Raw genomic sequence first — 26,921 nt, 5'->3', positions numbered from 1 at the left:
CTTTCAATACACATATTAGGAAGAGATGATCACAGTGCATATAAATTTGGATTTGAACTAGTCCAGCCAAAGAAGTATTGCTATCACTGAAGGCAAGTTTTCACATTGACCTGTCATTACAAGCAAAGCTAATAATTTCACACTTGAGTTTATTATGCTTAGCTCATTTCAATATCAGAAGAATTATTTAAACTTTTTTTTCAAAGTAAATTGTATGGGTTCTAAATAGTGAAGTACTTGTGGATAAATTAGATTTTCCTATTCAACTAGAGTTATTTTTGTCTTCTCCAACAAAACCTCTGGAGTGTGGCTATATTTTGCTGGAGGGATCCACTAATAGTTCCAACAGTTCTCCTTTGGGGCATTTAAAATGTACGCTCTGTGTTTCAGTATTGTTTTTCTTGTGATTTTCATTTATTTAACCCCTCATGTTTTTTAAATTAATAACGTTTCATATATTCCAGTGGGTCCCCTATTTAAACACCTAGAAGATATTGCTATCAGCATCATATTCCCCGGCTCTCAGAGACTGGAAATGTAAGTATGATTCTAGTAGGCATTCATGTATTTCCTGTCACTCAGCACCAGCACTTTGTGTCATTAGAGAGAGAGGCCGGGGCATTTTGGGTCTTGTTTGGAAGATTCCTCCCAGATTTTCTCATCACTGGTTCCTTACTAATGTTTCAGATTGACAGCTTTGCCTTCTCAGGTAGAGTGTCTACCCAAACTCGACCCAGCCCTTCCAATCCCCACCCTTCTCTCCAGCCCCAGGCTCTCCATCTTATAGTCATTGTTTTCTGTTTCACGTCTACAATTCTTATTCATTATTTGATTGTATGTTTGTTTTCTGTTTTTCATTTACTTTAATGTAAGCACATAGTGGACTTTGAAAATGCGTTTTGAATAAATCAATCCTCACCAAGAACAATTGAGCTTATAAGAATTAAGGTATTATTTTCTATGTGTTTCTTCTAGAAGTAGATAAAGTTTATGTCAAATATAAAAAGTTCCTTAAGAGTGAAAAGTTACTGTCCTCAAAACTAAATATTTCCAAACAAAATTAAATAATTCAAAGTAATTTCAGCCCCAATTTTACCAAATTTTAAAGCAGAAAATGTTTTTGACTTAGTGGATAAAGTGAAGTTTTTTTTTTTTTCCCTCAAACTCTTAAGCTGAATTTCATGGGACACTTGTGGAATGTGTTTTATAGATCATTCTTTTAGGGCAGTTTACAGCAGTTTATTTAACACAGCAAAAATCTCAGTATCTGTTAAGAGAAATACAGGAAGGACTTGAGTGGTGGAAAGTTTTCCCAATCATCAGTTGTATCATAACTGTAAGCAGAGGATTTTGTTCCCGTCAATGACAAGTCACAACGGAAGGTCCCCCTGACAGGAATTACAGCTCGTTAAAAATGACTGTAAATTCTTTGCCACTCTTTCTAGTAAGCAGTGGCGTCAGAAGTTTTCCCTTGCCTTGAATCGGGCTGATCCTTGATTTGCTTTTTACCAATAGAATCTGGTGGAATAATACTGGATCACTTCCAAACTTGGATCTTAGGAGAAACAAAGCTTCCCACTTTCTCACCCTCGGATGCTCCATCTTGGAATCCAGGTACCATGCTTTTAGAATTCCAGCTCGGGAGGAAAGGCCATGTGGAGGAGAACCAAGTCACTCAGCTAGTAGTCAGCAGCAACTGCCAGCCTTTCTTCGCCACCTCCCGTCAGACTTAGGATGCCGGGGGCAACAGTTCATGTTTTAACACACCTGGCTCCATACTTCAGAAAGCGTGGGATGGGGTATTCCTGGAAGTGATTCCTCTGACTGGGCGAGTCAGCAATAACTCAAGGGGAGCAGCTGCAATTCCCATAGATACATCCCACTGAATCCAAGCTAAATGCGTCCCCAGCTCAATTTTCCCTTGACTGGGTCCCCAGAATGCCTGCAGTCACTCTAAGCCACACAACACACGGAGAATTGTGATGGAGGAGAAACTGGAGAGGGAAGAGTCACCAATGATAACCAACTGCACTTAAAAGGTATTTTAACCTTTGTGTTTTTTAAAAAAGCAATTAGGGGGTGAGTATAGCTCAGCGGTAGAATGAATGCTTAGCATGCCCAAGGTCCTGAGTTCAATCACCAGTACCTCCATTAAAAAAAATTTAAAAAGCAATTATTTTGTGCTGCTATGAATAGGGTCCCTCTAATTCCTTGAAAGGAGCCATATATATGAGGGGCCCTAAGCTCAAGTTTTATGGTAAATCTGCCCCTGCACAAGATTCAGATTCGTAGGTTCGTACCCTCCTTCTACATGCCTCTCCTGGACCACCCTGTAGCCCTACCAGGGCACCAAGTCCCCAGCTAGATGCGTTACCTTCTCCCCTGCACTGACATGGCCTTATATACTGTTTCACGTGGTTGCACCACCCTCTCTTCAGTTACCCCAAGCTAGAATTAGGACTTTTCTTTATCTCCTCCAATCCTCCAACCTTCAGGCAATCACCAAGTCCAATTAATGGTACTTCCTAAATATTTATGTAGAAAATATTTACATTTTATATTAAAATTTTTTAAACTTTCTAGAAAAATATATTGAATATTTATATCCTAACTATTCAAAATCCACTCCCTCTCTCCCATCCCTGGATACACTACTCCAGTTGAGTCCCTCTTCAACCAGGTAAGGGACTTGCCCAAACAGTTGCAGTAACTAACTAGTTTTATTCTCTCCAGTCTTGTATCCCTCAAATCCATCCACTTTTTAGCTGCAAAAAGGGTGACTTAAAACCCAAACCTGACCATCTATTTCCAGCTTAAAGTCTTCAGCCCATTGATTGGGTTCAGTGCACTTAACATTATACACAAGGCTCTCCCTCTTGGCCCTGCCCCTGCCCACTTCTCCAGCCAGTTTCTCCAAGTGTGGCCTGGGGGCACACAAAATCAAACTGTTTTAATAAGCATACTATGATGTTATTTGCTTTTGTCACAGTTTTTCTCTCATAAGTGTACAGTATAGTTTTCCGGCTGCTGCTTGACATGTGGTGTTGCAATAGCTGGGCTGTAGGAGAATCCGGCTGCCTCCTGTTGGGCCAGACATTAAAGAGTTTTGCAGACATGTAAAACAATGCCACACCTCTCACTTGTTTGTGTTTGAAAAATTTAGTGATTTTTTTTTCCTCCACAAAATATAGCTTAAGGTTACATGTAATTAAATACATTAATAACTATGTTGAAAATGTCTCCATTTTCATTTCTAACAGAGTAAACATCAATAAATAAAGTTCCCAGGAACAAAAGCTTTTTGGGGGTCCTTAATAATTTTTAAGAATGTAAAGTCCTGAGACCAAAACAGTCGAGAAGTGCTGATGGACTGAGAGCATCATCGCTTGGCAAGCCCTGTATCTCGTGCGAGGCTCCAGCCAGCCAGCATTGGTCTTGGTATCACGGCTCTGCACACACACCATGTTTTCTCTTACCTGATGCTCTTCCCTCCACCCAGATGCCCTTTGTTTGCCCTTCCTTGTCTTCCTTTGCCAGCCTCCTCCAGGAAGCCTTTCCTAACTCCTCCCTTCTCAGGATGATTCAGGCGTCTCTCCTCTGGTCTCACACTGCACTCAACACTTGGCAGGTAACTGTCTTTCAGTGCATCTGACTCCCTCACAGGCTGGGGGATCCTTGACGTCGGGTCATGTCAACATTACCTTTGTGACCCCAGTGCCCGACACAGCGCCTCTTACAGAATAATCACAGTAAATCTTCTTATGTTGTCTCAATTAAAACAATGTTCTTTTCAATGATGTAACATTATGCCTGATACTATTATATATGTTTGCTTATTTAGATTCTTAAGACAAGAATCACTGTGGGTTTTTTTTTTTTTTTCCCTGCAGATGTTTTCTTTCTACTAATGCATTAAAGACTTAACATGATTAACAAATGAAACACTGGAGCCTACAATAGAGTATTTTAAAAATTCAAGACAACTGCCAGCAGAGGGCGCTCTTGAAAGCAAATGGCATTAGGCATCCTCCACACTGCTGCTTATGTTTCACCAGGAATTTAAAAAGAAAAGATTTCCCAATAGCTTATAAAAGATAAATAAAAAGGCATGCTATATTTCATCACAGAATAAATTAAATTAAAAAATTTAAAAATAGACTTTAAAATCCTCATAAATACCTAGAGAATATGACTGCATTCTCAAAACAAAACAAAAAAGGACTCACATTGATCTTTTGTTAAAGCATGACTCACATCTCTGCCCACCAAAGGGCTTTGTCTTTTTTTTTTTTTTTCCACAGTTTTATTCAAGGTAGATATTTGCCGTCCATTTGGGAAAAGTCTGACAGAAAAACAGTGCTCTATATTTTTTGGAGGACCATTTAGTACAGCCGGAAATATAGGACCTTCATCTTTTGTGGTGTCTGCTGGCCACACCCAGCACCCAGCACTGGGTGAATCCTACGATGGGAAGAAACTGCCTTTGAAATCAGTAAGTAAGGCAGAGCTATTTGGCCTTCAAAAGCTAAACCACAATTTCAATTCAAATAACACCAGCAGTGACATTTGCAGGATTGCCATACTTTTAAAAACAGACATAATATGTTCCATGGTTAAGGGGAAAAATGCTTGCCTCTCAGCTCACATGGGACAGAGGAAATGGCAAGGACTAGAATTCTGAAAACCGCAATTCCAGTTCTAGCTATGTCAGCAAATATCTCAGTGAATACAGGTAAGTCTTCATCGGTGCCTTGGCTTCCCCGTTTTAAGAGCTATATTTATCTAAACGCCTCTTACTCCACAAAAATACCTAAAGCAGCTTATAATTTAAAAATACAATGAAATAGTGACATAGAAATAGGAACTCATAGCCAAGGAAAAGAACAAAAATAGGCCAACTAGAAATAACAGTTGTGGTTAACTCCTGGCTTGCCCCGACAATTGAGGCACAAAGGGAAAAACAGGACCAGTGATTCAGCCTTTCTGCCAGCCTTTCTGAGGCATTCCATTTCCTCAGGGGTGATGGTCTTTCCCTAGCATTGATTCTAAAAGAATATCTCTATTTGTGGCTTAGTGGATAATGCCCTCAATTATTTTAAAGCAAATACAATAGGAGCGTTCACACAACCATTTAGTGAACTTGAATGAAAACTGAGGACATGATTTTAGACCTCAGTGTATCCATATGTTAAATCACTTAAGAGTGCTTACCCTACTGCCTCCAAGGACTATTTTAAAAATAAAGCTAAAGAAGGGCATTTTAAAAAGTTATGAGTTTGTCGACCTAAAACAGAAAGTCAAGAAGGTATAGAAAGTCAAGAAGCCAGACTGCTTCTTCTGTCTTTCAGTGTATCTAATTTCTGCTTCTTTCTTCTAATCTTCCCAAACACCCAGCTTCTCTCAGCACATAGGTTTTCTTGGCTTGCTTTATCAATCCATCATAACTTTGTATGATAAAAATGACCACCAATTCTGGATAGGATTAAAGCACCCACTACTGATTTTCTAAAATGTCTATTTATCTTAAGCCAGCACTTCTCAAAGGTTAATCTGCATGTGAATCACCTGGGAATCCTAATTCAGTAAGTCTACATGGGTCCTAAGAATCCCAGGTAATCCCCTGATGCTGCTGGTGGGCAGACCACACTTTGAGTAGCAAGGCCTACTAAGAGTAGCAAGTGCACATTTCTGAGGGAAGGAATCTGATTGGTGACTAGCCAGCCAATGATTTGGGTTGGATGCAATCATCTGGCCTGGGATAATTGTATGGCATGCCCAATCAGCAAGAGCTATGGATGTAAGTAGAGTCACTGAGAAAATGGGCAAGCATCTCAAAACGTAGATATTTTACTCCTGTCTGCATCTAAAGTGTCCATGGCTTTTCACTGGCTGTGTGTCTTCCTAGGAAGAAGAGGAGTATGTGTTCCTGTCCGGCTCTACTACAGCCACTACGCACGAGGGCGCCCCCTCCTGGTCGTCCAACTCTATTTAATTGAGGTTTCTATGTATTCAATTTTTACAAGTTAGATATTATTAATTGTATCCCTCTAGGTATATTGACAATAAGATGATCAGTTTTCTGTTCTTTTATTGGTGCCAAGGGGAAAAAAGCCAGGGGCATTATAGGCAAGGTACGTAGAAAAATTATTAAAGGTTATATAAGACACTTAACTGGTTACTTCTGGGATGTGGAAATAAGGGTCCTAGGGGAGGAAAGGTGTTTTTTTTCTACTTTGCTTCCCTCTGAAATTTTTGAATTTTTCATAATGACTATGCATTATTTAATATTTTTAAAACATAAAAGAAAAGGCAATCTATTCACAGATAATACCTATACAGGGTCTACAAAATGACTCCAAACATCCATTTTTAATTCCTTTTAGTTGTGATTTAGTCATCTCTTGCAAGAAACAGGCACTCATTCAAGTTAGTGTAAGTAAAAAGGGAGGTTTATGGTAAGGATACAACCAGAAATCTTTGTATATCCAAGATCAAAAAATGAAAGAACGCCTGCCCTCCCAACTTCCATCTCCTCTCTGTAGAATGTTCTCCTCCTCCTATGGTGGCAGGTGCAGAATTGCAATTCTCTGCTGATTTCCGGTAAACCCTTCTTTGCTGGAGAAGTATCTGGCAGTCTATTTGTTTTAGATGATGAACATTCTTCCTTCAGGTTTGTTGCTATCAATTCCAGCTGTGGTTCCTCACCATTCTGAATGATGGAGTAATCAGTGGTTCTTAAACTTGAGATTCGGAATCAGTGAATCAGTCCAACGTGGGGCCTGTGCATTGGGACTTTGAACAAGCTTCATGGGTCATTCTAATGCATCATTGCATTCTAGTCTGAGACCACTGAACTAAAAAAAAAGAAAAAAGAAAAAGTCGTTTCCAGTGGACCAAAGGGTGGGAGAGTGGGGGATAGTGTTCCTAACATTGAAATGCATATGTAACTGTATGTTACATCAGTGGTTTTCAAACTTTTGCATGTATTAGAATCCTTTGGAAGGCTTGTTAAAACACAGACTGCTGCACAGATTGCTGGCCTCAGCTCCCAAATTTCTGATCCAGTAGTCTGGAACTAAGCCCAATAATTTATAGATTTACAAGGTCCCAGGTGACACTGTTGTTGCTGATGCCGAATGCATTGTGAGGATTTATGGAATAACTTAGAACTATAAAAATATCCCTTACTTTTCAGTGAATTACAGGCAAACGGATAGAAGATGGTTTCCATTTGGGCCTTTGCTAATTTTTAAGGATCTAAGACAGAAAGGCTAAACTCACAAATGCATTATATTCTCTCTGCACACCAGGTGTATCACTCAGGGTCCCAGCAGGAAAGAGATGGCACCCCTAAATTAGTTCATTTGAGAAGTATTTCAAATGTCTATGCAAAAATGTGACAGGGTTTAAGGAAACCAACAAGAGACAGAGCAGTACTCTGGGGCTAGTAGCAACAGGGAGGTGTTATCTTATCTGGACCTTTAACATGAAGGAATGAAGAAATCCCACATTCTAAGAGAGGGCAGCTGTGTGAAGAATGCCGGCATCCACTTTGTCTTTGGTGGACCATCAGAGAAGGAACCTGAGGAATAAATTCCTCAAACTTCGTTCTCCTTCTGCCCTCCGTTCTCCTGCCTGTGCCTTCCAGGCTCTAAGCTGGGAATGAGGGCTCTGTAGCTGAACCTCACATCTAGTGCTTTTGTGGCCTGGGGTTTAGGAGCACAGATAGTAAGGGAGGTAGATGTCCTCCATGTCCACTTCACACTGGCAAATTTTAGCTTTTTATGCTCTCTGACGTTATTACACTTAAAAAAATAATGGAAGTGACGCTTAATTTAAGATGACATGCAGCAGAATAATAGGTGTAGCTGTACTGTGACATCTAGCCCTACTGGTTATCCTGGCTCAAAATTTGTAAGCAGGGTAACTAACTAAAGATACACTGCTGGCCTCTCCTTTTCAGTATGAGTTTTAGGATCAAATGATTTTTCCTGCCTACTTCAGAGCAATAACTTTGATGGATGGTAGGCAACAAAAAGGACCTCAGAAACTATAATTCCAACATTTATAGAGATGAAGACTTCGCTTAAACTGTCAGTGTATTGATCAATCAAGAAAGAGACTTGTACTTCTCTTCTATGGCCAATAAGGACTGTGCAGGCACAGAAGGGACACAAGATGATACATTCAGCAAAATATTGTGTCTCAAAATGCCCACTTCTCCCATGATCTTTCACTCACTCACTCACTCATTCACTCATTCATTCATTCATTCATTCATTGAATAAACGCTGTTGCATCTCTTCTGAATGCCCGGTACAGTGCCAGTCTCTTAGGATCACTGGTGAGAAAAGCACCCCCAGGCCTTCAAGGAGCTTGCAATCCTGTGAGGGAAATGGAGAAGTTAATAACACTGATCTATTTTATGAAAATAGCTACGTATGTTCATAATAATCCATGGTTTCCTAGAGCACTTTTTACAGGTGTTATTTAATCCTCACTCAATTTGGGAAGTAATTTTTATTGTTCTGATTCTACAGGTAAGTAGCTGAGACTGAAAAGATAGATACTGATGAATGATTGGTGGACATGGAACTTAAACCCAAATCACAGGGCATGCACCTCTGTGCTGGGCATTGTTCTACAATTGTCGTCTTTATTCAAAACCCAAATACATAGGAAGGGTAAGATACCAAGTCATTAATTCCAAAATATAAGTCAGCTTTAAATGTGACAGGAATAGAATGCCTTGAGAGACCAGAGAAAAGAAAGGAAATAGTAATGAAAGTTGGCCTTGAAAAGAGGAAAACAGTATAAAAATAGAAGACGAAGGTCACCAACAGGCAACATTCACTGCTCCATAACTTCACTTAGGTCTGGCCCTGTCACCTACACAGGCTCCAAGACTGCTGCCCCTAGATTCATGTCTAGGGTTGAGTCTATAGCCAGGTCAGTTATAATTAAGCTGGATTATTTGTTCTAGCTTTGCTGAGAGGGAGTGAGATACCAGGTTAATGTGATCAAAAACGTTCTCTGTCTTTGTGGTTGGCATTTGTTCTTTTCCTTAGGGCCATAATGAATTTGTGCCCCAAAGAGCACATGAAGTTCTATGTGGCCAAATTAAAATGCCCTGTAAGTAGTCTCAACACCATGTAGGGTGTGTGGCTGTGTGTGTGTGTGTGTGTGTGTGTGTGTGTGTGTGTTTTGGTCTCCAAATTGGCATGACCTAAAAGAATTCTGTAAACAAGTGGGAACACTTTGTTGTCCATTAATGGAGACATGCCCTATTTCCTCCTTGGCTCACCTTGCCGAGTTTAGTACATCAGACACCCAGTGAAGATTCAGGATGTCTTAAAACCAAAGCACATAATAGAGGAATGTAGAGTATACAAAATATTAATATCATGGGCTGGTTTGATTTTTAAGACTTTAATCACAAAGTTACACTTTGGTGATTTTAAAAGAACACTGAACATATCTTAAAAAAATACTGCATTCAAATCACTCTGATTCATCCTCCATTTACAAACAATTTTCTGTTTTACCTAAAGTACCAAGTGCAGAATAATTATTTTTTGGAACAATGCTATATAAATCCTGAGGGAAGCACTAATAATAATAGATATAATGTATTGAATGCTTATGTATGTGATAAGCATATGACAAATATTTTCCCCTAACAATCTGCAACATCTTGTGCTTCGAGGGGATGAGGAAATTGAAAGGTTAATTAGCTTATCCAAGATCATATGGCTAGAAAGTGGCTGAGATGGAGGATTTGAATCCAGATCAGTTTAAATCCGAACTCTATGCTCTTTCATCGCATCACTCCACCCTAGAAGAGGTGAGTTTTCTGACTCCAAGCTCTGACTTTTAAAATCTTAAGAACTGCATTGATAGTTTGGGGCAATGGGGGAGATCCTGTTAAAACAACTTGCGATAGTTAATTTCATGTGCCATCTTGACTGGGCCACAAAGTGCCCAGATATTTGGTCCAACATTATTCTGAGTGTGTTTGTGAGGGTGTTTTTGAAAGAGTAACATTTGAATTGGTACACTGAGTAAAGCAGACTGCCCTCCGCAATGTGGGTGAGCCTCCAAACACCCGACGACCTGAAGGGAACAAAAAGGCTGACTTTTCTGTGAATAAGAAGGAACTCTCCTCTGCCTGGCTCTCTTGGAGCTGGGACATTGGTCTTCTCTGCCTTTGAACTTAGACTTGGACTGGAACTTACTCCACTGGCTTTCCTGGTTCTCAGGCTTTTGAATTTGGACTGGCACTGCACCAGCCGCTCTCCTGGGTCTCAGCTTGCAGACTGCAGACCTTGGGAGGCTTCAGCGTCCACAACCACACGGTCCCATTCCTTACAATCAATCTATGCGTATATATATTATATCTATATATATATTCAGCTGACTCTTGAACAATGTGAGTTTGAACTGTGCAGGTCTACTTATACATGGATTTTTTTCAATAAATATAGTGCCTTATTTTCATTTTCTAGATCTAGAACTAAATGTGGAGAAAAGTTTCTGTTTGATTAGAGATCACAATATATGGAATCAACAGAGCTGGTGTTTGAGTCCTAATTGTATTCAAACTTCCTGTTTCAGCTTCCTGCCCATGGGTAAGTCATTTATCAATTCTTTGTTTTTGAGGAAGAGATAGCAGCAAACAGATTTTTGATTGCAGGGGAGAGGGGGGCAGGAGTTGGCACTCCTAACTCCCCAACATTGTTCAAGGGTTAACTGTTTATATGTGTGTGTATATATGTATATATCTCTCCTATCTCCTATCTCCTCTTGGTTTTGCTTCTCTGGAAGACTCATAATACACAACTCTTCTCATCAAGTATTCAAAGATCAAGCCAATAAGCCAGCTGTTATTTAAGTTTCATCTGGTCCATCTCCAAGCCTCTGACACACTTATCTCTGGTGATTCTCTGGAAATTCCCACTACACTTCCCTGATGGCAAAATTTATACCCACTTACCCTTGGTGTTACTGAGAATTTTAGGAGATAAAAGTAACTCACCATCCAAAAAGAACTAAAACCTTCTATTTTTAAAAAATTAATCTTTCTTTGGGGGTTGGGGTGGTAATTAGGCTTATTCATCTGTTTGTTTAATGGTGGTACTGGGGCTTGAACCCAGGACCTCATGCATGCCAGGCATGCACTCTACCACTGAGCTATACCCTCCCCACCTAAAACCTTCTGTTTTTTAAAATTAAAATTTTAAAGAGAAAATTTATTTTTTAAAAGTTCAGTTTCTTTGGTTCAAAGTAGAAACTTATTTTATATTGTAGTTTGCATATTTAGTTCAACATTTCTTAATAGATAAAATATACTGCATAAACTACTTCAAGTATATCTCAAGCCATATGGAACTCATATTGTAGAACAGAAAGGGAGACATTTAAAATTGAAATGCATAAAAGGGTAGAGTGCGTGCTTATCATGCACCAAGTCCTGGGTTCAATCCCTAGAACCTCCATTAAAATAAATAAATAAATAAATAAATAAATAAATAAATAAATAAATAAATAAATAAATAACCTAATTACCTCCCCCTACAAAAAAAAGTAATAAAAAATGGGGGGGGGGTATAGCTCAATGGTAGAGTGCTTGCTTACCATGCACGAGGTCATGGATTCAATCCCCAGTACCTCCGTTAAAAAAATTTTTTTTAATTTATAAAACCTAATTACCTCCCACTCAAATAAATTTTTTAAAAAAGAAAAAGAAAATTTAAAAAATTTAAAAATAGAAGTAAATAAATGAAAATAAAAATAAAAAAGACTTTAAAAAGTTGAAATGCATAAAAATCAAAACAGGTAGTTCACCCAATTTCTAAGACCACATTTTGTATGAGATAATATAATCAACCATGCTATACCTAAGAGGGTTTTTCCACCAGTCTCCTTAACTGTCTTGAGGAGTCTGTGAAACAAACCAGTTGAATAGGATGTTGCTCTGAGCAGGAGCATCCCTGAACCATCTGGGAAAGGCTGGCTGCATATCTGCCACCAATGGGCTCTGGCCCTGGCTCTCTGATCTATTTGACATTCAGGGGATTTTCTATGAGTGCCTTATCTCTGTGGCCTGTAGGAGTTAATGTGCTTGCAAAGGAGAGCAAATGCATTTCCAGTATATTAATGAGGTCAGACTCAAGGACAGCTGAGCAAGAATCCTATTTTTAAAATCTCAAAAAAATTCTCATGAGTGAAATGCAAGTAGAATCTGCAAGTCACTGGCTACATTCAAATTTCCCAACAGAAGGAGGTGTTTCTGCACATTATGATGTGTGCCCCTGAGGTTGTTCCGTAAATGTATATTAACAACGTGTACCTATCCTCCTGCTACATCATTAATTCATCCATTTATTCAATACATATCCATTAGGCATCTTCCAGTTTTGAGCCATTATGCTGGGTATTATAAGGGGTTTTAAGATAAATAATAGAAGCAAAGGGGGGAAGACAAATACCCAAATAACTGAAACACAAAACAGCATTATAAGTACTTGAGTAAGAGGGAAAACAAAGGGTTATCAGGGTTAAAAGAGGCTAAAATTAAACAGAGTACTGCAGGAAGTAAATTGGGAAATACTTTATGAAGGATGGGGAATGTGAATTGTTTTGGTTTTTGTTCTTTTTCTAACTGCCCAAGGGAGAATGTGATTTTAGCTTTGAAGGCTGGCATACACTTGAGGCAAAGGGCCACTATGACAATACGTGTTTAATTGGGAAAGTTCACTGATCAGCACAATTCGGTTGATTGAAAAACCAGAGGAAATTGGAATGGGACGAGGGACCCAGTTCTGATCACAGGAGAAACCAGAGAAGCATATAGGAATTAAAGGCAAAACTTAACCAGAAAGAAATTGCCCAGCGCCTAGGGTGGCCAGTATGATTCAGTGGAGCAGGTGCTGACGGGTCTGTGAGTCAGAAAACCTCTGCTCGCTCTAGGCTCTTCTTTGTCTTCTGGGGGCTCATTTCACCTCTTTGGGTCTCAGTGACCACATGTGTGAAATGGGAGGACTACTCTGCCTACTTCACAGGTCATTATGAGGATTAGCCAATGCAGATGATTACTGATTTCCAGTGTAGATTGGAAGATCAGTTGGTTAGAACTATGCTATTCAACTCTTCAGACCTCAGAACACTAATTAGTTTATATATATATATATATATATATATATATATATATATATATATATATATTTTATTGAAGTATAGTCAGTTTACAATGTTGTGTCAATTTCTGGTGTACAGCACAATACTTCAGTCATATAGGATCATACACGTATTCGTTTTCATATTCTTTTTCACCACAGGTTACTGCAAGATATTGAATATAGTTCCCTGTGCTATACAGTTCAGAACACAAATTCATTTTTAATATAAAACATCCTTCAAAATTCTCCTTGAACAATATGACTAGACCCACAGAGATGCAGAGCAAAAACAATTTAACCATATGTCACAGCAATGATAACAAAAATTACTTAAATTTTTTTTTTACAGCCCTTTTGATATGGATACTGTTACCACTCCTAATTCAGAAGAAACTGAAAATTACAGGGGGTAAGTCAGTTGTCTACAGTCGGTGGACTAGAAAATGGCAGGGCTGAGTCTATAAACTCAAGCAGTCAGTCATGAGCCCACAGGCTTAACACCAGGCTACACTGCTTTCACGTAAGGCAAGGAAGACACAACCTTGCATATTGTGTTAATAAAAGAAAAAGTATTTACCTTCAGTGTCTATTGTCCAAGAGTATTAACCCAAAGAGAGCTAATATTCAATTCTCTTCTTTATTAAAAAATGATACACAAAAAGGAAACATTTAATGTTAATATTATAACTCGATGAGTTGAAATTAAATAAGATCTACTTTTAGTTAACAGGGGTTTTAACAGATTCCTTTAAAAATCATTTGCACATATTTTTCTGATTATAAATTGACACACTCATCATAGAAAATTGTGAAAACATTGAAAAGTATAAAGATCATAAAAATAACCCACAATTCCATTATTAACATTTTGTTAAATGTCTTTTCAGTCTTTTTTATAATTCAAGGGTAATAATTTTAGGCTTTTTTGTCCCTAGTGAAATATAGCTGCTTTCTTAAGAATTGAAAATGTTTGCATTTGAAGGTACAGGTTTCTCAGTAACAGAATTTTCACTCACTGCTAGCTTTTCCCTTCATTATGTATAGTAAAATATGACATGTAATATATATATAAAAATATAATATGTAGTAACATGTACATTACATATATGTCTAATTTACACACAAATTGTACACATATTAAGAATACAGCTCAATTAATTTTTACATACAACCATGTAACCACCACCCATGTCAAAACAGAAAACATTTTCAACATTCCAGAAGGCCCACCAGTGTCACCTTCCTGTCAATACTGCCCCCACCCAGGATCACTGTTGTTCTTTCTCATCTCTGTCATCATTGATTAGTTTTATCTGTTTTTAAACTTCATATAAATCATACATTATACATATATATATATAGGTGTCTTTTTTAATCAGATTGGAACATATCTCAGTAGTTTGTTCATTTTTAGTTCTATGTCGTATTCCATTGTATAATACAATTCATCCATTCTACTGGGCTGTTTCCAGTTTGAGGCTATTATTAATAAAGGAGCTATGAACATTCTTTGCCTGTCCTGTTAGTGGACATAGCACTTCTTTCTGTTGGATATATACTCAGGAGTAGAATTGCTGGGTCATAGGATATACATATGTTTAGCTTTAGTAGTATTTCAATGTGGCTTTACAACTTACACTGTTATCAGCAATTTATGAGAATTCCCATTGCTCTATATTTCACCAACACATGTATTGTCAGTCTTTTTAATTTCAGCCATCCTGCACAGGTAGGCAATACCTCATGGAGGTTTTAATTTGCGTTTCCTAGGTGACCAATGATGATGAACACATTTTCTATGTCTATTGGTCTTTTGGATACTCTCTTTAGTGAAATGCCTGCTGAAGTCTTGCTCCTTTTTAAAAAATTAGTTTTTAAATCTGGATACAAGTCCTTCATTGGATATATGAATTACAAATATCTTCGCCCGATCTTTCACTCTCTTCATAGTACCTTTTGATTAAACTACTGGATTTTTACATGACAAAAAATAAACTATTCTCTTTACTGGTAGAAACAACAAGTTCATTGAATTGTCACTTTTTTGTTTTGTTTGATATCAACCTACTGGTAGTTTTTAATGAAATATAAACTAATTTTCCGTATATTTGCAGCATACTTAGAAGAGCAGCCTGAATGGAGTTTACAGCACCATTGATTTAGAGCTCCAAGTTAATGAAACTGATCTTATTTGGCAAAGTTAGCATCTTTAAACTCAAACTTGGAACTGACAAGTAAATACTAGCCCTTTATATATTAGTAAATGTGTTCAGCCTAAATCCATACAGCCAAACCAATAAATGGAGTAAAGAATCCTTGATTATAAAAAGAGGCATTATCAGAGAGTTTTCATTACCCAAATTCCTTTAAGACATGGTTAAACAGAAAGGAAAAGTTTGCCATTACAGGAAAATATTCATTGATGAACTGAATATTTGTAAAACTGTTTCCCTCTCAAACCACCTTCCCAGCTTGACTTAAATGACTATCCCTGTAGAATCAAGAATGTGACAGTTTGTCTCTTACTGATTGTAGGACATTATAAACATCTGGCAATGCAGAGCAACTTGGTGTCAAAATGAAATTGCATTCCTTCAAGAGATGAAGAGCTTTATAACATTAACGAAAGTGATGTTGGAGAACTGCTCCAATCTCATGTACAGTCATGTGTCAAGACACTAGGTAAAAGCTGAAGAAGAAAAAATAGGTAAGGAATCAGATAAATTAACACTAAAGATGAGAAAATGGGTACGGATGGTGACACAATAAATGCTTCCAAAAGGTACTGGCTTGAATACCAAAGAATTTTAAAAATCCCCTTGAAACGTTGATAAAACTCTTGATTTCTTTAAATCTTAATTTTTAACTATTTTGGAAAAATGATCCTCCTTTGCTGGTGTTGATCAGAGTAATTGCCATTCTATAGTTTTGTCCAAGATAACATGCCGAATCAGCTCCCCAACATTCTTTGGACTCAGACTTAGTGCATTGTTGCAATTAATAATAAATCTGTTAACATTAAGATAATTATTTTTATTCTATACCTTGAAATTTGCTCCTTATTATAAGAGGGTTAATTCACTTTGACCCTTTGCTGCTACCATTTATCCTTGGATGATGAAAGTTTCTTGTAACTCTGGTCTATGTGAAGAAGTTTAGAGATGTACTTTATTTATTGCATCTACACTGTCCTCACTTGCTAATAACATAGTAGAAGCATTCTTAGAGCAGATAAGTGATCTGCAAGGACCACAGTGACAGGTTTGCATCCATGTCTGTCTGACTCCAAAATCTATTCTCTTTAGGTCAAAATGCCTCTCAGGACCTCAAAAGTGGAAGCAGCCAGAAACACAGGATGATTCCTTTACTTTCCAATCCTTTGAATGAGACAGTGATGTCTGTATTCTTACTCTTATCAGGCAAGCACTAATACTAATGCTTCATGTCTGCAAGGGCAGAGCGCTCCCACATACATCTCATATGGTCCTTACTGCCACCTGGGAGCTGGCAGAGAAACAGGTGAGCAGGACGCTCAGACTCAGCTGAGTAAGTTGTCTCACGACCCCAGGCTCAAAGCAGCAGTGCTGTAACTGGAACTAACACCTTTAGGCTTGGGAAAAGGCAGGGCTCTCTTCTCTTTACCACTGTCTCCTGGCATGAAAAGAGGTCAGAGAAAGGTAGAAATTCAATGACCAAGTTAACATCTTAAGTAACATCTCCACCAAATACACAGCCTTCATATCGTGACATTTTCCAGGTGAACAACCAGACTGCATCCCCACAAGTGGGGTGCCCACAACCCCAGAGAGAAGGAGGCTTTGAGATTACAATTCTCCTCACCTTGGGGACTCCAGAGGGTTCTAGCTTTTGAATTCTATACCAGTGAGAAAACCAGCAAAAGAACCCATGGGCGTCTCTGCCCCACCCAGTGCACTGTCCTGGGGAGCAGACAGAGGGAGCTTATCCAACACAGAGCCTGTGACATTCGACAGCCCCTGCATCGTTTTCTTTCAAATGTTTCTCTCAGTTTTACTTTCTATTTCTCGAACTAACCTCTCAATTCTCATTCTTGTCCAGGGAAGTCTGAGACCACAGCAGCAACATACCAGGATTTAAAAACCTTGTTTAGCCCTTATTTCTTACAGAACTCTAGGCTCTTCAGACCTGTAAGATTTATTCTAATAAGCCCCGATCAATGCACACTCCCTCCCCATCTGGATATAACTGGTAATAACACAGAAAGCAACAGGGTCAAACTTTGGACCCCAAAATTGCAGGGCTGGAAAAAGCAGAAAATTGTTTAATACTGCCTAGCCTATGAGAGGAAGCAGCAACTTGAAACAAAAACTAACTGCCTCAAACCTCTAAACACACATTCTGGCTGCATCTACATCTAAAACTAGTTTTTAAAAGTTATTATTATTATTATTAATTATTATTATCATTCCTTTTCCCTTCTCTGTCATGTTTATCAGGATTTTCTCTCCATTCAGGGAAAGCTTTTTTTTTTTTTCCTATTTTAGATTAATAAAGCTTTTGCTCAGTTTCTTAGTCAAATATAAACATGTACTTTCATGTCATCTGGGCCTCAATTCAAAACTTATCTAACAACTCCACCCAGTCCTTGGAAAATTCCAGAATAGCTCCCTGCCAGCTAGTTAATCAGTGAAACACTGTGCTAGCCACTCAGGAAAGCAGTTTCTAGATGATTGAACCTGCTTAGTTGAATTCAAATGCCTCCTGTCCCCTGAACTGGCATACCCTTTCTCTTTAGCTGAGGAATAAAGTGTACAGGGAGGTACGGCTCTCATCTAAGAAAACAACAGGGTAGAAAAGACACTTCTCCAGCTTTAAAGATACAGATATGCAAACTAGTTTTATTCATTTAATATATATGAATATATACAATATGCATAATATAATATCTATCTATCTATCTATCTATCTATCTATCTATCTATCTATATCTTAGTGGCTAGTTGTTAAAGTAATAATAATTCCTTACCTCTGGAGAACTCAAAGTGTTATTACAGCTATGATTCTCATCTGCATTGTCTTTGGGAGGGGAGGGAAGGCAGGAAAGAGGGTGAGAGGGGGAAATCAAAACTGAGATTCCCGTAGAGCTCACTCGGGGAATTCAGCTGAACTTGAACAAACAGGAACACCTGCCTGCTAGACTTTGATGCTTGTGGGAAAACAGCCAAAGCCCATACACGCTGGCCTTGACTGCCTTACGTGACTTACAGTGGATTTGCCTGGGTTGAGTTCTGGAGTCTTCAGAACTTTAAGAAGAAAAATAAATTATTCCCTGGTCTTTGCTGTATTTACCATAAAACCAGCATGATCATCACGCCCTCAGGGACAGGTGGAGAAAGCTTTCTGAAAACTCTGCCTCTTTCTTGGCACTCACCATCATACACATATTATGACTCAGAACTGTGTCCCTGAGAGGCCTTAAATTGCTGGACAAGAAAGAGAAAAAACCTATCTCTGACCACTGGACCTCTGCCCATCTTTCTACCTGGCACCCCAAACTAGGAGAGGCAAAGGCTTTAAGGACAGGTGACCAGTGGAACCTCTAGCATTAAAGAAAACCCACTGAGATATTTAGTGGACAGAACTGACATTTCTTTTCCTTTCATACTGTTGTAGGGCAGGAAGTCTATGAGTTGCAGAGAGGCCTTACCAGAGGTGAGTAAGAGGGGGCAGCTGGACCCAGGAAAAGTATTGGCTAGCTCTTCCCTCATTCTACCATAGCAAATGCAAATGCAAAAAAAAAAAAAAATTGTCTTCTTTTAATTTAACGCTTTGCCTGTCAAGATTCAGCTTATTCTGCTCTGTGAAAGAAAAAAAAATTCACAATAATAAGGACTTGGCTCTGTGTAAAAGGTGATGTTGTTAAACTCCAAAGGTCTCTCTGAAGAATTATTATTTCAAAGAAAAAAGTGCTTTGGGGAAAAATAAACATTCATACATATATATTTAATTTATAAAGAAGAAATGTGGAATAAGCTTTTCTCCTCTTTTCTTTAGAAAATTGACTCTACTGATTTTTTGTAATGTTTTTTACCTTAAGCACATTCAAGAGAGATTTTTATCTTATGCTCCGACCTAAATCCTTTTCCTGTGTTTTCTCTTTTCCTTCTTCTTTCTTTCTCTCCTCTCCTTTTCTGATCTCTGCTCTCTTTGATTCTCCTCCATTTTTGAAGCTAGAATCAGGAGAAGAAAAGAAGGGGAAAAGTTAGGTGTGTGCTTACCACGCTTGTAAGACTCCCAGATATGTTTGTGCTGGAATAGACACAGAGTTAGGCCTGAGCATGCCTAAACTAGCTGACAAAATTTGCCTTAAATATTCTCAGTTTAGTCTGAGAACGATCAGTGGACTATAGGTCAAGATCCTAGAAGAAAAAAAATTGCCTGTAACACTGTCATGCTGCACTCACACTTCTTTTTTTTTTTTGGTTTAAATAAGGTGCTTTCGTGAGATGCTTTCTTTATTGCATGGATCTGAGTGTGTGAAAGAGCTTAACTGTGCATGTGTGTTTGAGTGTGTATGTGCTTACTCATGTCGAGGTTTCTTGCCGAATGCTGAGCTGGTGCCTGGTTTCCTAGAATCAGCCATGGTTATAGTTATGTCTTCTCACAGAGCTCTTTCACTTTTGTTCTGCTTTATCCCAGATGAACTTTGGAGGTGGAAGGCTTCTAACCCTCTCGTTTTACGCACACAGAAAATTGGGACCAGTGGCTTGCTCAAGCCTTCCTGAGCTCCACACAGTACTCTTCCTTATGACTTTACTCTGGTTTTATACTTTAAGTAAAAATCCACACTCTTCCATCATTTGATGAAAGTTTCAATTTATAATGACTTAAAGCCATGTAGGGAGTCAATTATATTCAGTGAGATGATTGTTCATGATCAAAAAATACATTCAAAGGACAATTTTTTAAATGTCATTTCCATAGACTAACTTCTAGAGTTAAGACTTTTTGAGTCATTCAGAAACCCAAATCAAATTGGCTTAATCAAAGATGAGAATGTATGGACTATATAACTGAAAAGTACAGGGATGAGACTGGATGCAGGCTTCAGCTAAATCCGGATGGCTAAAAGATGCAGTCAAATCCCCTTCACCCCCCAATCTCATGCTGACCTCATGCTCAGGAGGGCCAGCTCTCTCCATGTGGTGACCATATGGATACCAGCATCTCTGGACTCATATTACACTGGTTAAGCCATACTTAGAAGAATGCTCTTTTCTCAGCAAAATTCAAGCTGCTATCTTATTGGAAAGCCACTTGCCTATGGCTGAAACATTTTAGTCTATTGTTTCCAAAAGTTTGTATGCATGTCACTAGTGCTCCTTGAGGTGATTCTAGATGGTAAGCAATCATTTATCTTAATTTTAGTAATTATATTAATTTTCATGTATATAAAAAAATAACTAATGTGTCAAAATTTCTTTTATGCTTTGGATAAAGATGAAATAGAAAGGCAGTAATGCATTTTTTATGGCTGGAATGAATTTCAGGTATGATGTTAAGTTATGTTCATGACTGTTTCAAACCTATGGTAATCTCATTCGTTCAAGAAGACTTCACCTTACCCATGGAGGCAAAGTGTTGCACAGACAGAAAAATCTAGGCATGTTGTTTATCAAGGGGGAAAGTTTGGGATAATTTAAGTCAAAGATTCTGGAAGAGTCCATTCCATGTGATTATTCATCAGGCAGCTTTTGAAATGAAGTCAGTATGTCACAAATAGTATTTGATGGTTTCACATTTCATGTTACAGTTGATAAAGGAAAGTTTTACTTCTGTGAATGTGAAACCAGGTCATAATATCAATCTTTTTGAATTAATGAGTCATATAAGCCCATGAGTGTAGCTCTGAAAATCTTTACCCTACTTGAGAAGAAGTAGTGCCATTTTAGTAAAAAGTAAAATTAATTACATGATTGGCTGTTCCACAATTTCCTTGTCAACAAAAATTATATAACTGATTTTGTTCCTTCTGATTTATTTGTATGCAATTTGATTTCCAAGATAAAGCAAGCTTCCTTCTCAAGTTTAACTCAGATTCTATTCCAGGAACAAACACAAGCTGTTTCATTTCACATATTCTTTTAAGGTATCACTTTCATTTCCCTCTGGTTTCTCTATGAGTAGTAGCCCAAGGGGGAAGAAGGTTGTCATAGTGTGTTCATCTCTCTATACTTAAGTGAGTTCTTAAAATTTCCTTCAGGTAAGTAGAGTATGGAGTTATAATGTAATTTTCACATATTTGCTATGATAAAAATTTATAAGGATTCATCCACCATGAAAATACAAAATAAGCTTTCATTGCTCCATATAAACTATTATTCTACTCGATGACCAACAGACGGAACCCTGATTGTCCATATCCTTCTTATGGTCATTGTTTCTTTTTATTCATGTTGTCACAAAAGACTTCATTGAATCTGCACCCACCATCAAGGTAAAGCAAAACTAAGGATATATCTAAACAATGGTGAAAACAGGACAGAGTGAAAATTTTAAAAAAGCACATGCAAACGAAAGAAAGAAAGGAAATATGGATTTACCTGACACTTTATTTCACATGTAACTTACATGGTACTCACATGTGGAATATTATTTCTGTATGCACACACACACAACTGTACACATTTTTTAAGAAGTTAAATCACTCTGTCAATTTCACCCAGCTTGTAAGTTGTTGTTTTGCTTGACTCCAAAAAAGTTGCTTCACTTTTCAGCCTCAGGAGGAACAACCCCACAGGCAAAATTAGTCTACCTTATTTAAAACTCTTTGGAATATCTTTTTTGTGTTACAATATATTATGCATTATTTATTATTATGTTATTTCTTATTAAATATATTATACATTATTTTATATGTTTATTATTATATACTATACACTTTTACTATTATATATTATATGTTTATTATATATATTATATATTATTATATGTCTGCCACATTAGAAGGTGATTTCTCTAGTAAAATAGGTTGGGGGCCAGAAAAACCATTATTTGGCTAATCTGCTTCTCGAGCACAGTAAGAGGGAAAGGTCTTGCTCAACAGCAGGAGAGGCAGATATCCTGAGAACCCTAAGGATAATAACTCAAAGCCTGGTGGAAGCAGCTGGTAAAGGCCATGGAAGTAGCATTATCCGTTCATAATTTTTTTTGCCCAAGCACCCTCTAAGCAACATGGAGTGAAATCTAATGTTTCGAGCTGGGGGCAAGGGAGGGAACAGTGTGAGGCCTTCTGTTTTCAAGTGGAGAGTAAAGGGCAACTCTCAGTGACCATGCTAGAGTGGAGCCAGGCCCACAGCAGAGGGGCCCTTGGTAACAAGGAGCCGCCAGTGAACCAGGAAACAATGAGGCTGTTTAAAACCCAGGTGTGGCCTTATTGCCAGTCACTGGAGCCATGGGGATGCACCATACTTTGCTATTATGATAATAATAGCAGTGATGGTAATATAATGCTTCATCGTAGGTGCTTTAAATGTGTTATTTATTATTCTCACAAGGTTAGTATCAGCATTTTGCAATGAGGCTCAATGAAGTTCAAAACTGCAAAACCGCTCTGCAAGAATTATGGCAGAACTAGATCCCTCCTAGGTCCTGGGCTATTTGATTTTTCCAAGTTCCTGCTTGTTACCAATCACACCGAGCAGAACACGTGTGTTAAATGTGGAGCCTTTTATTTAGTACCTGCTAGGGCACCTAGTCAGTGTTAGCTCCCTTCTTCCTGCCTGTGACTTGCCTGTTGGAAAGAAACTTCTGGTGTTGTTTTATCCTCGTGTCTGATTGTTGGCTGGCTGTGTTTGTGCTACAGATTTAATGTCTTTAAACTGCAAATTTATTACCTTACATTTCTGGAGGTCAGAAGTTTAAAATCAGTCTTGCTGGCCTAAAATCATGATGGTGGCAGGACTGGTTCCTCCTCGAGGCTGAAGTTGGGAATGTGTTGTCTCTTCCAGCATCTAGAGGGTACCTGTATTTCTTGGCTTGTGGCTTCTCATCATATCTCCTTTTCTTCCCTCTGTGTCTGCCATCACGTCTTCACAACTCTCACCTTCCTGCCTCTCTTTCTGTTAAACCCTGTGATTATAGTGAGCCCACCTGGATAATCCAGGCTCGTCTCCTTAACTCAAGATCCTTAATTTAATCCTACCTGCAAAGTCTCTTTACCGTGTAAATTAATATATTCACAGTTTCACAGAGATTAGGGTGTGAATTTCTTTGAGGGGCCATTATTCAACCTCCCATACCATCTGAGTGAAAACTGGGTGGTCAGGCTGTGCTGTAGGAAAGGGCATAACATGAGTGGGGCCAAGGGCAAAAGGCAGTAAGATCACCCAGAGAAGAAACCAGTACATGAGTTGAGGTCACTGAGAACAGACAACACATACACCAAGCTCAAGTGGTGCAGCATTTACTTATAACAAGAGGAGAGAAATTGTGCACAAGATCCAGCTCCTTGCAATGTGTCGAGCCCCCAGGGCAGCCAATTCAGGTAGCATGGTTGCCCGCACCCTATTTTGTGCTGCCTTAGGAGGACCCAAGCTCTAACCCCACACCTATGGACTCTGAAATACAGAAAGCTGGGAGTGTTCCTGAGGCAACAGATGCATGCACTTAAGCAAAACAAAGCAGCACACGGTGAGTCTGAAACAGAGAAAGCTACTCCCCTGCAAGGCAATAAATCGAGCACAGGTGTGTGGGCTTCCTATGGCTTGGTAAAGCCCATTCTCATGTGGCTGGGTGGGGGTCAAAAGACTGCAAGCTCGAGACTGCCTTTCCCAACACTCTTTTCTGATCCCCTTCACTGGGAGCTGGTTTGGGAGCAACCAAGGATAGGAAAGGGGGAGTGGCCAAGATGGTCACTCTGAGCTCACCTCCTCCCCCAGGCACACCACAATTACAGCTATGTACAGAGCAACTATCAATGAGGACAGCCTGAAGACGAGCAGAAAAATCTACAACTAAAGATACAAGAAGGAGCCACAATGAGATGGTAGGAACAGCAAAGGCCTCGTATGGTCAAGACCCACACAGCCAGGTAGGCGGCCCACAAACAGCAGGGTATTCACAACTGTAAGATTCTCCCAAAGGAGCGAGGGGTCTGGGTTCCACACTGGGCTTCCCGGCTGGGGGTCTTGCGCTGGGAAGACGGGCCCTCAGAACACCTGGCTGTGAAGGCCAGCGGGGCTTATCTGCGGAGGGCTGGAGGGCTGTAGGAAACAGAGACTCCACTCTGAAAGGGGGCTCATAGGCTCCGAGACCCAGGGCAGAAGCAGTCATTTGAAAGGACCCTGTGTCAGAACCACTTGGCTGATCCTTCAGAGCTTACGGGAGAGGCAGGAAGCAATTAAAACTCATCCTGGGACGTGGGCACTAGCAGTGGCCATTTTGGGAGCTCAGGCTACCGTGAGGACACAGGTGCTGATAGACACCATTTTGGAGTCCTTCCTTCCTTTAGTTTATTAACAGCTGGGGAACAGCCCCACCCACAGCCAGTTGACACCAGTCCTGGGAGCCCCACCCAGGCCAAGCAGCAAGCTGTGCAGGAACACAGCCCCAACCACCAGCAGGCAGGCAGTGGCTGTAGGTCCCTGTGAGCCCCCCAGCCACCCCAACATCCAGTGTCGCCTACCAGCAGGTGGGCAACGGCCCCAGGCACCACCCCGCCTCCCAGGCCCTGCCTAACTGCAGGGTGCCATTCATACAAAACATATGTATGTTTATTACATCAGTTTTCCAACAGATGGAAGGAAAGTGTCTTGAGAAAAGAGTTGTTAATCTGCACAATGGTGCGGTGTTGGCAAGCAGTGGCTCTGCCCTGCCCTGAGAAGAGGAAGAAACAATTCTGAGGGTAGGGGAAAGGGAAAGAAAGCCTTATCACAAAGAAAGATAGTTCTCATAAAAAGTTCCTAACCACCTGCTCAAGGAACTCAGCTTAATGTTTAAAAGAACAATTATCACTTGAAGATACCAAATAGGCTAGCAAGTTATGTCACTCCCTTATTTTTTTTATTGAAGTACAGTAACAATGTGTCTATTTCTGGTGTACAGCACAATGTCCCAGTCATGCTTATACATACATACATTTGTTTTCATATTCTTTTTTATTAAAGTTTATTACAAGATACTGAATATAGGTCCCTGTGATATACAGAAGAAACTTTTAAAAATCTATTTTTATATATAGTGGCTATCATTTGCAAATCTCAAACTCCCAAATTTATCCCCTCCCACCCCCTTTCCCTGGTAACCATAGGTTGTTTTCTAGTCTGTGAGTCTGTTTCTATTTTGTAGATGAATTCATAGTGTCCTTTTTTTTTTCTTTTAGATTCCACATATGAGTGATATCATACAGTATTTCTCTTTCTGGCTAGCTTCACTTAGAATGACGATCTTTAGGTCCATCCATGTTGTTGCAAATGGCATTATTTTATTCTTTTTTATGGCTGAGTAGTATTCCATTGTATAAATACCACAACTTCTTTATCCAGTCATATGTCAGTGGACATTTAGGTTGCTTCCATGTCTTGGCTATTGTATCTAGTGCTGCTATGAACATTGGGGTGCATGTATCTTTTTGAATTAGAGTTCCCTCCAGATATATACCCAGAAGTGGGATTGCTGGATCATACAGTAAGTCTATTGTAGTTTTTTGAGAATCTTCATACTGTTTTCCGTAACAGTTGCACCAAACTACATTCCCACCAGCAGTGTAGGAGGGTTCCTTTTCTCCACAGCCTCTCCAGCATTTATCCTTTTGAAGGATGGCCATTCTGACTGATGTGAGGTGACACCTCATTATATTTTGATTTGCATTTCTCTGATAATTAGCAATATTGAGCATTTTTTCATGTGCCTATTGGCTATTTGTCTTCATTGGAGAATTGCTTGTTTAGATCTTCTGCCTATTTTTGGATTGGGTTGTTTGTTTTTCATTTTAAGTTGTATGAGCTGTTTATGTATTCTGGAAATTTAAGCCTTTGTCAGTCGCATCATTTGCAAATATTTTCTCCCATTTTGTAGATGTTTTTTTGTTTTGCTTATGGTTTCCTTTGCTGTGCAAAAGCTTATAAGTTTAATTAGGTCCGATTTGTTTATTTTTGGTCTTATTTCTCTTGCCTGGGTAGACTGCCCTAGGAGAACATTGCTGAGATTTATGTCAGATAATGTTTTGCCTATGTTTTCTTCTAGGAGATTTATTGTGTCTTGTCTTATATTTAAGTCTTTAAGCCATTCCAATACAGCAAGTTATTTCAGTAATATCTTTTATAACTAATGAAAATCTTGGATCATGCATTCCATTCAATTAACACGTCTTTTTAAGTCTCCATTAATGTGAAACGATTCCTCAGATTTCCTGTGTTTTATGACACCAACATTTCTGAAGAGTGCAAACCAGTTATTCTGTAGACTGTTCCTCAGTTTGGGTTTGTCTGACTTTGTCTCATCATTAGATTAGGGTTATTTGTCTTTGTCAGGACTATCACTCAGTTGTTGCTGTGTTCTTCTCAGTGCATGTTACCAGCAGGCACAGGATATTGATTTGTCCTTTTACTGATGATATTAACTTTGGCCAGTTGGTTAAAGTGATATGGTAAAAGTTCTTTTCTGTGTTTCTTCTTTATATTTCAGTTTGCTTTATAAAGGAGACAACTAATTCATATTTATTTGCATCTAAGTAAAAACTCAGAAAATATTCTGGCAGAGATT

The 26,921-nt window shown here is 38.9% G+C and overlaps 2 long non-coding RNA genes and 1 other non-coding gene across 3 annotated transcripts; 1 reads left to right on the top strand and 2 right to left on the bottom strand.

Annotated features, from left to right (window-relative positions):
- Positions 1–6,427: 6,427 nt before the first annotated feature.
- Positions 6,428–18,400, bottom strand: LOC116152975 (uncharacterized). Its single transcript, XR_004136596.2, has 2 exons — positions 18,184–18,400; positions 6,428–6,854 (listed from the first exon to the last, which is right to left on the bottom strand). It is a non-coding gene; the product is annotated as an uncharacterized LOC116152975 (long non-coding RNA).
- Positions 11,129–11,206, bottom strand: TRNAA-GGC (transfer RNA alanine (anticodon GGC)). Its single transcript has one exon. It is a non-coding gene; the product is annotated as a tRNA-Ala (tRNA).
- Positions 13,532–16,834, top strand: LOC135322693 (uncharacterized). The gene is made up of 3 exons (XR_010383483.1): positions 13,532–13,587; positions 15,714–15,885; positions 16,484–16,834. It is a non-coding gene; the product is annotated as an uncharacterized LOC135322693 (long non-coding RNA).
- Positions 18,401–26,921: the final 8,521 nt, after the last annotated feature.

The sequence above is a fragment of the Camelus dromedarius genome, chromosome 2 (assembly GCF_036321535.1).
Source record: "Camelus dromedarius isolate mCamDro1 chromosome 2, mCamDro1.pat, whole genome shotgun sequence".
NCBI lineage: Eukaryota > Metazoa > Chordata > Mammalia > Artiodactyla > Camelidae > Camelus > Camelus dromedarius.
This window is presented reverse-complemented; position numbering and strand designations above follow the sequence as displayed.